The sequence below is a fragment of the Anopheles funestus genome, chromosome 2RL (assembly GCF_943734845.2).
Source record: "Anopheles funestus chromosome 2RL, idAnoFuneDA-416_04, whole genome shotgun sequence".
Classification (NCBI taxonomy): Eukaryota; Metazoa; Arthropoda; class Insecta; order Diptera; family Culicidae; genus Anopheles; species Anopheles funestus.
In genome coordinates, this window is record NC_064598.1 from 68,501,939 (window position 1) to 68,516,322 (window position 14,384).

At 36.7% G+C, this 14,384-nt stretch overlaps 1 protein-coding gene across 3 annotated transcripts in view; it reads right to left on the reverse strand.

Annotated features, from left to right (window-relative positions):
* LOC125761980 (solute carrier organic anion transporter family member 4A1) overlaps positions 1-14,384 on the reverse strand; it is a 45,114-nt gene that overhangs the window by 16,686 nt on the left and 14,044 nt on the right. For all 3 annotated transcript variants that reach the window (XM_049423615.1, XM_049423614.1, XM_049423616.1), the window contains one exon: positions 7,982-8,058. The gene's annotated coding sequence lies outside the window, so the exon portion shown is untranslated. The remainder of the gene's footprint in view (positions 1-7,981; positions 8,059-14,384) is intronic.

Below are 14,384 nucleotides of genomic sequence, written 5' to 3' on the forward strand. Positions count from 1 at the left end.
CCAAACACAGTTTTACATAAACATTTCCCCACCGAGGACGGCTGAATTCGATTAACAGCTTCGCGCACATCTGTTTTGGACAGGCGGTATAATTTTTTTTCTACATGCGTATAATCTCGTCAAATAGCCGGTAAGTTAAATCGTGCCAGGGTGCCTTTGCTTTGCTGTTTATATAGCCGCTGGATCCGAACGGATCGAATATCCAACGCGATTGGGACGAAGTATTGGAACGTGCATTGCGTATTTCGGAAATGGTTTGTTTGCAACCCGGCCACCATCCATCCAGCGGCGATAAATTTAAACCTTTTCCGCCGTAAACGCTACAATACTGAGCTGGGAATCGTTTATGTTCCATTAATTAGTCTTCTCGTTCGTGAACATTCTTTTTGCATTGTTAAGGTAAAGATAAAGGTAAAATTGTGTCAATCCCTGATGAAATGTATTAAGATCGAACCCGAAGAAGAAATAGTCAAAATACAGTTCTGGACATAAAATAACAAACAAACTCCAATTAGTAAACAAGGTTATTTTTCGCATTATAAAACGAATTGCAATAAATAAAGCGATCGATTGTTTATGCATTCAATAATGACTGTTTGATTAGGGGGTGAGGCTCCTTTGAAATTTACATTTCATTTGCGTTGTTCGATTGGGCAAGCTAAAAAAGTGTGCCAAACAAACAAACGAAATAATAGAAAATTCTTAAAAACGTTATTAACGTTTTTATTGCAAAAAAGAAAATGCTTGTTTTTGACCATTATTGCGTGCACTATGGTCACGTTTAATAAAGTTGTATTTAATGAAAAGAAAATGCAAATTTATTAAATTTTGTTCACCATAGTGAATGGAGAAGTAAATTTTTTCTTAAGGCCTCTTAAGGCTTTTTAAGGCCAGGCCGTATTTTGACCACGTGGGCGGTTAGTTAGCCCTTGCTACGAAAGGACAGTCCGGATGGGATTTGATCCTCAGTCCTGCCGTGTGGACCGGCGCCGTTTATCACATACACCACCGGGACGCCCCAGAAACAGTTCATTTTACAGTATCAAAATAATTAAATATTTCATAATTGGAATATTCTAATTTGATGTAAAAAATTGCAAAAAAAAATTAAAAATTATATAAACAAAATGCACCCATTGAGAAGAGAAACATTAGCCCACTAATTCCATCCTTTTCTTTGTGACTTTCAAGCAAAATTTCCATCCTGACCTTCGGTAACCGTTGCTCGCCTCATCAACCTTTCCCATGCCGTTTCTTGCGTGATCATATAAATGCAAAAACGAAACAAAATCAAACTCCACTTACCGACCAATCAAGCAAAATAACTGACCAGGGACAACCGGACAAAGAAGGTAGCAAAAAAAAACAAAACAAAACAAAAATAATCGTATGCTATATATGCATCACCCCGGGAGAGAAAGACTTATGGAGAAATAAAATTAATTTTCATTCCAGTACCGATCCGACAGGGAACGTCTCGTGAGACCGCTGGTCAGTTGGTCGGTTTCTCGTTTCCGTACGTTTGCACCAATTGCATGGAAAGGAGGCCACAAAGCAACCCGGTGCAACAAGGCTTCGTTTAGTAACGGTAGTTAATTAAATTTGCATAGCGACACACAAGTGAAACAGCAACATCGAAGACTAACACACTCACATCCGGGAAATGTATCCTCCTCAGCATCTCAACAACAGAGCGGCAGAGCGACATCACATTGGGTGGGTTAAAGCAATCCATCGTGCCTCCGGTACTACTGCACTCTGGTCCGCTGATGGCGATTACACTGCAACGAACCCAACCGACGGCAGTGTAATTGGAGCAAAAGTAATGCGGAAATATTGCGGCGCAGCAAATAATCGCCGTACGTACCGGAGTCACGACTGGTGTGTGCCCTTGAAAACGGATTCCACGATGTAGACGCAAGGGTTTGCCTGGTGTGCGAAGGGGGGGTGGGTCACGTCAGGATGCACAAGCGCACTCATACACCCAAAAAGGTCAACACAGTTGGGTTTTTTTTAAAAATAAAATGGTAAAGAAAATGAATGCTTTCTAGAACCTTTCCCAAGTGGTTTGCCGATGCTGTGTGAGTGGATGCAACAAGTTGCTGTACGAAGCAAAGTGTGAGCGGTTTCGATCAATCAATCCGCGTCGATTGCTGTCGAACGTGAACTTTCCTCGTTGCGTGACATTTTACAAGAAACCGAACGGGGAAAGAAATTTTAAAAGATGCATTCGCCTCTACTTCCGTAGAGAGAAAATAAACAACGAAAAAACAACTATCGATTCAATGCAGTCTTTGAAGCTTTTCTCAGCATATTGCACAGTGTCGCTCCGGCGTGAAACTTAGGTCGATTCCGCACCAGCTGCTGGTATGCGCGTTGCCGTTGCATGAGTAATGCATTTTTAATGCCACACGAATCCAGTTCAGTCACATGCCCGGTAGCGGAGAGTACACATCGATTACATTAAGCCTACCCCGTTTTACTGCTGCAGGTGCAATGTTGAGAAGTAAAGGGAGAAAAGCATAAGAGATTTGGCAACGAATCCTTTCTTAGAAAGCTGCTGTCCTTCACGGTTTGCGACTACTTTTGCCTTATCGGTTCCAAAATTCTGATGCGACAGATGTATACTGACGCGCTGCATATTAAATTATGTTTGGAGTTTGGCTGGTGTGTTGTTAGTACACTCACGTCTAGGAGGATGATTTATTTTATTTCTGGTGTATTCGTTTGTAAAGAACAAAATTTCTAAAATAATCTTACCACACTGTTCTCTTTTATAGATTCATTTTGTGATAGATTGTTTAACTTTTGTTATTAAACATAAAAAATGCATTTTTTAACACAAGCGTAGTCATATTTCCTTTTAACATGCTTATTCACTATATTAAACTATAATGTTTTAAACATTTTTTTATTTTATTTTTATTTTATTACATGATTACGGCTTTTGCCGTATTGTCAGCCACAGACGGCTGAGGTAATTACAATTTTCGCAAGGCATTTCCTCCTTGTAATTTGCCTTATCCCGGGCATACTCGGTTGTGGATGTCTTTTGAGGTGGTTGTTTTATTTTATTACTACATTTTATTACTAAACTTTTATATTGATTTGTTCCCTCCGTGGAAATATCAAATCTTGATGATGACGTTGTGCGTTGACGGTTAAATGTCGGTTATATTAAATGCATTTTGAATGGAAAGAAAGAATTTTAGACTAAATTTATAAACTTCAGCAGTGTTTGAAACTTTGTTACCTTCACGGAAGGTAATTAAATTATTTGATGTAAAAGTTGTTTACGCCAAATATATTTTTATTTCCTGTTAATTGAAGTTTAATTTTATTATTTATTTTACATTTTTCACAAAGAATATAAATATAAGTAATTTTATAAAAAAATATTTTAACAAATTGATTAATTTTTGTTGTATTTATGTGTTGCAAGTTGCAATACAAAAAGGGTAGGCAATGAAAATAAAGACGCCTTGAAAAATGCTTCATTTGGAGGAGAGACAAAATTGGAAGTTTTGAAGGGAAAGACCAGTACGATCGGGAAAAGAACGAATTCAAACATAAATGTGAACTCTGAATACTGTATTAATTCGACAAAGACACTTTTTCAAGAAACATTCAAAAAGAAAATGTTAAGCACGATATTAAGCTTTAAAATTACGTACAATTTCATGCACAATCGCGAACGGCGAATTGCACGACGTCTCTCAAACTTACAGAAATTTTGTTTCCTCAGCAAAAATTTGCGTCCCTCACGCGAGATTTGAAGATTCGAACTCAATTAATATTTCTTTTTCGAACGCTCATTTGCTTATTTTCCGAAACTGTCGGACATTTATTTATTTATTCCAAGAAACTGAAATCGAACCTAAAACCCTTCGATTGCATTCCACATAGCTTTGCTTTGGGAGATTGCTGCTGATCACTAAATATCTTGATTTTGCACACCACCAAATATAAATCAAATCTACCACCTGCTGCGCTCAATGGTCATTTTTCACAATTTATCACACAGTCCACCAGCGAAACGACCATCTCAGAAAGCTAAATGATGAACCGAAAAATGCACAACAAATCGAAGATATTTCACTCATGGTGGTTTTTTTTTGGTAAGTAATCTTTTCATACAAACAACTGTTCATCTCTAGCTCAAAAATTTATAAAAGCAGCATCCAATTTGGGATTTAATGCGCCGGCTTAAGGGGAGCTATAATTCACTTTATCGTTGTAAGGATTAAATTGTTTCTCTGTTGCTCCTTCTTTCTGTTTGTATGCAGGAGAGATAATTCAAAGGATTCACATAATGATAATGCGGTGGAATTAGGCCTCCAGGGAATGCACACTCTGGGGGCTCATACTAATTAAAACTTTTAATCGTGACACTGCTTCATTAGAGCAGAAGCTTTAAAGTTAGAGTAGACAGCGAGGGAGCTGAGAAATTGACCTTGCAGTATTTATAAATATTTTATCTTATACACTTGCTGCTTGGGAATTTTTTTTATTGTTTTTCTCTTAGTGCAGTGAGTAACATATACGAAGATTAGTTTGTTTTTGGCACAAAATAAATGAAAGATGTTTAGCATGTCTTTTTTGGTCGTTTTTGCATGTGTTTACAAACATTTTTACATATTCAAAAGTAAACCAAATGTATTCTTTTTATCTTTTTCAATCTTTTAAAAATAGAGAAAGAATCCTAAATTAATTCTCTTGGTTAAAATATTTTAAATTACCGATGCTTTTCATTTTTTATAATTTACTTTTCTTTTCTTTTTAAATATTTTTATTAAAAGAAAATAAAGAGTAATATACTTATGTATTGACTAGTAAAATAAAAAGGTGAAACACAAAAGAAGAAGAAAAAACATCTTTTTTGGAAAAAATATACTATTTGAGGCTGACAATACGACTAACAGCCGTGTTCATGAATTATAAATAAATGAAATTAAAAATAATACTTATGGGTTACATAAAAAATATATTTAAAAAGTACATACTTTCATTGTAAACATATAAAACACTATGAAAAGGAACAAAATTGCATACATTTGCATTTAATCCCATTTTGTAACAGCACAGCACAAACAACTGACCGACCGAACAGCTGTACCGGGTAAAGCACCATAAAACTTCATCACTAGCGTAGACTAAGTGCAACGACACCGATCAGCTTCTAGTGGCGCAGTGTGCGTGCGCGTGCATTCATTATCGTCCGCAACACAAGTAGCCTTTTGTTTAACACGCGCCTGAACCCGATGGCATATGTTTCGGGCTGTACGCAAACGGTCTAGGCGGGTCTAGCGTCAACTTCTTACGCTGCCACCCAGTTATTTCCCGTTGCACTTTCAGCACCGTTCGAATGCGATCCTCGATGAAGAAGTTTGACCTCGAGCGATTCGTACGCTACGGGTATATTGGTAACGGTTTGATTAACATACAACAGACCGTCCCAAGGCTAATCAGATTACGATCCTACAAAGAAAGAATCGTTCGAAACAAAGAGCATTGCGCTGAAAGTTGCTGTTGAACAATCACAGGAAAGACAAACAAGGAAAGGCGCTTTCAAAATTCCCAATAAAAGAACTAATCAGAAGATAACATTGAATATGTTTAAGTATGGAAAAATATCAATTAAACTTTATTTAACACTAGATAGACCTTACCAGCCATTTTGACTGAAGCGCCTCATTTTCATCACATTATTTTTGGGAGTTAAACAATCCTATGGTAGTTGAAACATGAATTTTACTTATATATTCTATAGTAAGATCTCCAACAAATAATAAAATGTATTCCAACTCTTCAGAATTGTTTAAAAATTAATCTCGAACGAAAAACGCTTAAAACGCTTGGTACTTCTAGTGTTCAATTGATTTTTTTTCTCGATCATCGAATCGTTTTGAGTTAAGTAATTAATAAATCATAACCCATTACACATACCGGACAAAGGGTTGTGCTCGAAGGACAATCATATCTCGTGTCTGTCATTCCGTTTGGCACACGATCGAAACGACATCAATTCAAAGCGCGTTATTGCAACGTTCGGTACAATTAAGTTGGTTCGTTTCGATTTTGACAGACTGAATTTAATTTCTTAATTCCCGGGACATCTTTGCTTGGTGAGATAATTAATTAGTTTTACGGTGCCAGCAATTGCTACGGGTTGAGGATGGATTGAGTAAGTGCAAGCGCTGAAGGTAATTAAGCTCGATATGCTCCAAATAAAAATAGAATTAAAATCGAGCAAACGAAAGAAAATCTTCCCAAATGGTAGGAAGTAAATGCTGACTTGAATAAAATTATTTTAGTGATTAGAACATTTATTATATACTTTATATTAAAATTAGTTTATCATTTAGATTATCCTATTTCGCTGTTTCAGTTTAACAAAAGCTTAATAAATTAAACTTCATTAACATAACAGTTAAGCACTTCGTTTCGTAGAGAGTGTAACAGGTGAACTCTGCAATTTGTCCCAGAATTTATGGCCACCATTTATACGACCATTTGGTTCGTATGTTTGGTTTGCGGATTGCGAATCAACGGTATAGATCGTAGGAAAAAAATGACACGCAAATTTTTTAACGACTCAACTATGCCCATTAGCATTCCATCTTATCGTTAGCAAGCGCACGATAGCAAAAATAACCATTTGGCGAATGTCCTTCTACTAAGCTAAGCTGATTTTGTTTTAATTTCAAGGTAATTTGTTGTATGAACACTTTCATACAAGTTGTTATACAAATGGGGTTTACAATATCAATAATATTTAAAATAATAATTTAAGGCGTATAATTATGTTAAAGAAAAACAATTTTGAAGAATATTACAAAAAAGGAAATAAAATCCATATAAATTATGAAGAAAAACACTTTTTTAAAAATCATAATTCTTCATTAATTTATGGTTTATTAGCCTTATTTTTCTCTTTTTTTCATCTGCTGCAGTGACATAAATTCACAGAGCCCTTATCTACTTACTCAAACAGAGATTTAATTTAGTTAAACCGATTGTCTCACCAGTCTCACCTTTTATGTTTTCGGCTGAAACCATCAAACACAAAGAACCGCCAGTTGCCGTTGATGAAGCGACACATGAACTGACGGTTTCCCTCGGTTTCGCTGACCAAGGTATTTCGTGCATCTTATCAAACGGTACGGTCAGGGTGTATGTTTTGAGGAACAGAATGTGGCAAAATAAATCCCGTGACGCTACTGAAATAAACTGGCGCCAAAGTAGTAGCAAAGTGTACGGCAAAGGCTAAATTGACTGTAGCACCCTTCTTGTGTGAAGCATTATTTACATGACTCATAACAAGTACGTACGGAGTAATACGGAACGTGATGGAAATAAAATATTATGTTCATTTCATTTACACAACATGTGTTTTATGTTATACTTAGATACAAAATGTACCCTAATTTTGTTATACATTTTCGCTCTTATTGTTCGTATTGCAGAGGATGACTAATTCATTGCACTCGGCACATGCATTCCGTAATTAATACCACACCAAGTCAGGATGCATGTATGGCGCCGACATTGTGGAACCATTTTTTACTGCACGCACAGTAAAACGTTTCTTACATTAAACTGAACCATAACGTACCGAGCCGTAGCTTTAAATAACTGAAAGACGACTTATTGTACTTATGCTAAGTGCAGTTAATGTCCGAGGTTGGGGATTTTTTTGTGCCTAATAAACACAAACGAATAGCAAAATGGTGCTACTGAGAAGCAAAAGAAGGAGTTCCAGTTTCTGCATATTATTTGGAAGCTTTCACACGCGCCTAAAGGTGTAACAGTGATGACGAAGGAACGGTGAATGAGCCCACGCGGGATAAATTTTATTTTTATTTAGCAAATGCCACTGATTGAGCCGTTGCCACTGCCTATAGTGGGAGGAAGTTTCTTTTGGGAAAGCAACTTAATAAGCACGGTTCACCTTGACTGTCGTAAAGTAAAGCTTGTTTACCTGTTTTCAATGTTTCGAAAGGCCGCTCAAGGTTACAAAAATTGTCGTCGAAGACGTCGTTCCAGCTAATACGATTCCTGAAAAGAGGAGGGAAAACATATTATATTTATTATTCGATGCGATTTTAAAATAAATGTATTTAAATAGGCTAGAGAGAATACTTAACATAGAAACTTTTGGATGTGATTAGTAAAAAAAATATGTAAATACCTTGAAAGTTACCTCCTTTCAGCTCCGCAGCTCAAATAACAATTATCTTGCCCAACAAGGGTTGTTAAGGTATGACAATGAATAAGAAACCTAAACTCTTCATAGCTTTACAATCGTCCGACTATTGCTTGAACAGCTGCTGAGCCGATCTAGTTCTCAAGGTTGATCTTGATGAGAAAATGTCACGATTAGCGGCGAGTGTCATATTTTCAAAGAGCAACAGACACCATTCGCGAGCTAGATTACGAGGTACCGGCACACGCACAACACTTTTCAAAGCAAAAGCCAAAACAAAAAGACGACAAGCAGCCACAGGAGGTGCCATTTACACCTGCCGGATTTTAAAACAGGTGGTTACCACCAAACGATGAAACGGGTTGTTCTTCCCCACGTTCCGATTACCCATTTTCACTGAAAACAAGTGACTTTTGTCGGTGAGTATTTATAATGTTCACCGTTAGGCATCGCGCAAAATATCGCGAAATTCCACACACTTTTTATGACATTTATTTACTTCCCCCATTTGTGTCTTCCATGTACTTTTACCAACTTACTGAAGATAATGACCCACTTTCTATACTGTATTTTATGAAAGAGAGGAGGAAAATTCTATAAATTAATTGGATTCATGAATCTACTACGACTCCGACGTAAAAAAACAGAATTAATCTCCGGAAAAATCCGGAGCAGTCCGGAGTTAACTCCATAGCTAACTCCATCTTTAAACGAATTGTTAACTCCATAGTTAAATCAGGAATAATCGGGAGTTAATTTCGGAGTTGGCTGAAAAGCTGACTCAAATCCGGAGTTGACTCGGGAGCTGACTCAACTCCGGAGTTCACTACGGAGCTGACTCAAATCCGGAGTTGACTCCCGAGATGATTCCGGAGCTGACTCTGGAGCTAACTCCGGAGCTGAGTCCAGAGGTAACTCCGGAGTAATCTTCGATTTAAACTCCGGATTCAACACCGGAGTGCACTGCTAAGTTAATTGCAGATTACTTGTATTTTATCAATTATAAATTGGCTTCATAATTAAATTGTATAAAGACCATTTGCTTACTTTACTAACAAAAGAGGTGATCGGTATATTGATTTGATACCTTTCAAAGGCGTTTCAGACACATAGTCTTAAGAAAAAAACAATAAATATAATTGATATTTTTCAAAAATCTCCCCGGATAAATCTCACGACGTGATCAGATCACTTTAGTCGTATGAGATGTGGTTCTGATCAAAATCTACACTTCAAAAGTTAAACGAATATCACACAATGAACAGTTCTCGATTAACATAAAAATTGAAACGAAATATTCACAATATAGTCTCGTAACACGTAAACGGATATTTTAATCCATACGAGCTTTAAACAATATCATTATATAACTGTACCTCGATAACGTTCTTTGGGTCAACCTTGCTAAAACGCCTTTCTTTTCAAGGTTACTTAGGGTTCGAGGTACTAGCCTAATGAGTACAGTGTTGAATTATGAATAAACTCATTCATTTTCAATGACAAACGTTTCATGTAGCGCGAATCGATAAAACCAATTGCCTGGTCTCTCTCTCGATTTCTTCTAGAAGACCTTTTTTCCACGCCCATTTATACTTACGAAGAAAGTAAGGCGATTAGGCTGCACCTTAGTTGTACTCGGACTTAGTATTGATTTATATACAATTCAGTTGTTCGTCAGTGTTTTACCTGTATTTGCAACATACTTGCAGTAAATGTTCAAACGTCACTCTTGGGAAATTGATCCAGAAAAACATATTTACACTTTGGACAGCTTCTTGCAGAACAGGTACTAGGCACTCAGCAATGTACCATTGACAGACATCATAATCTACCAATTCAGTGGGGAGTTTTTGAAATCGATTACTTTGAAATCGGAAATTGGACAAACGGCCAAACTTGCAACTCACAAATTGAGTGTTTTGCAGAGAAAGTGTAACCGTGGACTTATTTGTAAAAAATGTGAACGAATGAGCATAACTCCAAAACAACTACCACGTGTCGACCAAAATGTCTACATTACTTAATTTGGTGGGAAAGTTTGAAGGCATGACACTTGACGGAAGCGTTGTTTTGAATTTCAAAAAGGTCTCTAAATAAGCATTCGCTGGGTGACATAGCAACTTCAATGCCAAGGCTCAATTTATTTAAAAAAAATCTTTTTTATTTTTCCAAGTAAGTATAATACTATAAATATTGTTCATAAATTGAATTAGTAAAAATTTATTGAAAACAAAACCGTACACAAGAGCAACATAACCTTTCGAATCCCAATATACCAAAAACTCCCAATGCAACTTCAGTACACCAGGCGAACAAAAGGCATTCTATGGCTGCTAACCTGCAATTTGACAGTCGATGGATCTTTGATGTGTAACAGTAGCTACGAGGGAAAAGCTAAACCCATTTTATTGCTTATTCATCAACCTAAGGTAATCGACAATTACAATTTTGACCAAAATGCCAACAAACTAGCAACAAATAATTCAATGCTAACTGCAGTAAATGTTGAAATTGGGCCTGCAGTAAAAGAGACGGGTTCAAATTGTACAAAAAATATTCAAAATTATTATCATTTTTTTAAAGTAACAAATGAGTTGAACATATTTAATTTAAAGCCAATATTCCGAAATAAGCTTCACGATGGCTTTTATATAATAACTAAAAAAAAACTTAAACAAGACCGCTATTGGTGCCGTTTTCACCAACACCAACACTCACCATTTTCACCAGCACCACCATCAAACAATAGAACCAGTATGACAATTACCCACATGGATTCAACAACAATACGCACAAAAAGCAATAGGACTTCGGACAAATCAACCCACAACAACAATACCATCAACAACAGCAATATCCACAAAACGCTCTACCACAACCGAGTATGCCCGGGATAAGGTAAAATACAAGGAGGAAATGCCTTGTGAAAAATGTACTTCTTCAGCTTCAGAGGCTGACAATACGGCCGAAGCCGTAATAATTAATTATAAATAAATAAATAAATAAAAAAAACTTAAATTTATTAAAGACGCAATTAGATTAGATATAGATTTTATATCGTCTCCGACTAGATAGTTTAATGCTGCTAATAGACCAATTGCAGGGGCGGCCCGGTGGTGTATGTGTTAAACGACGTCAATTTTACACGACAGGACCGGATATCAAATCCCAACCGGACTGTGTTCCCCCGTAGCCAAGGATTATCCGGCTGTGTAGTAAAACAAATTTATTAAGTCTGAAATGGCCGGCGTGACCTTCGACGTTGTCAAGCCAAGAAGGAGACCAACGGCTAAAGGTTCCATAAAACACACAATAAAGTCTTATTTCAACATTTTCCCTTACAACGATGGACATTTGACAGTTTTGCTACTTCAACCCAAACATCTGATAATAGAAGAATTCTTATGCACAAACAATGAAATACGCTATACAAAACAAAAGAAAGCAATATATTCGGAAGCATTGGAAAAAACAACAGAATGCCATAATCGTACGTTTGGAAAAGCCAGAAGCAAAACCTACATTTGTGGTCTTCACACTCCAAACTGTTGATGAAAAAAAAACTTCAATCGTAATTTTATGGCCACGTAAATGCGTGTACGCATCAGGAATCCAGGTCTGTCATTAAAAATCACAAACCCACCACCCACCGCAACTCATTCACGTAACACCTCGTATCGTGTTGGAAGTAGAGTAGAGAGGGCGAGTACATAAGAAAGAAGCAAAAAACAAAAAAATACTTTCCTTTACCACCGAAACAGTGTACCACTGGGTTCGACACAAAACCATCGAAATACCGGCAAACTGATGGTGAAAATAGATACGACCAAAGGCAACTACCTTCCCCAGTCGCCGGGTGCATATGGACGCGCTTGTCAATCAATGGTGGAGCGCACAACCAAGAAATGGATGGTTGATGCTTTGACGCAACACATCAATCCAATAAATGTACCCAATGTCGGTTGCTTTATGCGAACAAACAACAGCCGCAACTGTGGCGAGTACAAACCACAGCTCTACTAAAAGATGACGCTGTTTAATGTTGTGCGAAAGTGGGAAAAATTAACCACAATATTCAACAGATGCTAATCATGAAAAGAGAACAAAATAAAATGAAGCCTAATGCGTGGAATTGGAGATCCAACTGAAACCTGTGGACTGAAATTTCGTCCAAATCATTTTCTTAAATGAAAAAAAACCATCAGAAGTTAATAAAATAGAATCTATTTATGAACAATTATTGACAGCTTCACATTCATGTATCATCACGGGGTCTAAAACACGCTAATGGCACGTGTTTTTTCCGCGAAATGGAATCATTTTTCTCGTCTTTTCCTTACATTTCACTGCACAGAAGACAAAAATCTCACAGATGAAGCGCTATTTTCATTCGTCCTTCGAAAGTCCTTCCATATCAGGGAGTGAACAACAGCAACGCAGTAGATGACACCCAGCTTCTTCGTACTTTTTTTTCTTGTATTTCGAAACAAAATCTCCCCACAAACGTCATTCAATAAGCGGCTGAACATAATATTACTGTCGTTAGTAGTAAAAGAAATTCCAACGATCTTGTGAAACCATACAAGATCGAACAAATGAACGAGTTACGGATTTTCTTGTGCGCCATTGTCCAAACTGCTTTGGTGCTTTTAGCTATTTTAACCTTAATTGGTCATTTGATCTACTCTTTCACGCACCAAATGTTTGTCGTTTTAAAAATATTTTTACACCGTTAAGCGATGGATGATGCACTTGAAAGGTCTCTTCGGAACTAGCTTTTATAAAACTTTTGAGCTATTTTGTTTTAATAGTAATGAGATCAAAATTATGATGTAGGAATGAATATTTAATTTATTTTCAAAATATTGTATATTTTTAAACAATATAAATAACTTTTTTTTCCTAGACCTAATAGACAGATAAAACAGATTATTTACTGATTTACTTTTAACCCTAATTTTATTTTTAGATTTTTTTTTGTTTCCTTGATATGTAATATTCGTAAGCTCGCTATAGGTACAATACCCTAATGATTACATTAAAAACATATCGTTTCAAGTAATTCGTCATAAACCAGCACATAATCGAGTCTAACTCTATTTAACCTCTGCATAAGAGAATCACCATCATTTCCCAAAAGATCATTTACCAATCGGGTTTAAAATCTCACAACACGTTGTACCGTTGTTCGTCTAACGCCATGGAAAGGGCTTCTTTTAAGCGATCTTAAGACATCCCGCCCAGATGCTAACTCGATAACGTAGACGACGGTGATGTAGAAAACGATGTACTAAGCAATTAGTTTTAATTAAAGTGTGCCGCAAGAAAAGAGTGCCTATGGTCGACGAAACCAGCATCGAGCCAGGGTGTCCCATTAGGTATGGAGTGCATGCATGGAGTACCAGAAACCCTATTCTACATTTAAGTAAGCTAGATTAATGTGACCTCCCTATTGAGAAGGAACTGGTAATTGCAATCTAGTGTTTAAAGTTTTTAAACCCATTTTGATATATTTCGCAATTAGAATTGTACATTATTTTCAACGTCAAGTTGATCTGTTTTGACATAAATAGATTATATGCATTTTATATACTTATTATATAGTAGTTACATTGCCCTGCATTTTCGTTCCATTAAAACTTATTCGGAAAACGCAAAATGATAAACATACTCCAAAAAATTACATATGTATGGATCACCAACAGATGATATAACACAAGTGTGATATTTGTGCTGTATTGGATATAATATTGCGTAACACTTGAATCAATTTTCCCCAAAAAAAAAAGCATTAGCATCATCGAACTCAGTACCCTGGCACATTAGCTTGGTTTGAATAAGGCATTTTTTGACGTAATTAATTGCCACTTTTCCAAACACTGTTTGCTTGAGGAAGACAAATTGAATCACGTATAAATTAATCGAAACGCACAGTTCCGAAACGATGGCAATTAGCTATTAACAATTTACAAGAAAACCCTTGCCCAACCCGGGTTACAGGTGAAGATCCCCCCCGGCAAAGGGTGGAGTGTGGAGCAGATATCCTACGTAACGTTCCAAACAGACACGCGTCGCTGCATCTGAAGGGAACGGTTGAGTGGATTGCAAAAAGAAACCATAAAGGCAAACATAAATAAAAGGAATCCATCCTGCAGACTTCAATGCCAAGGTACGCCAA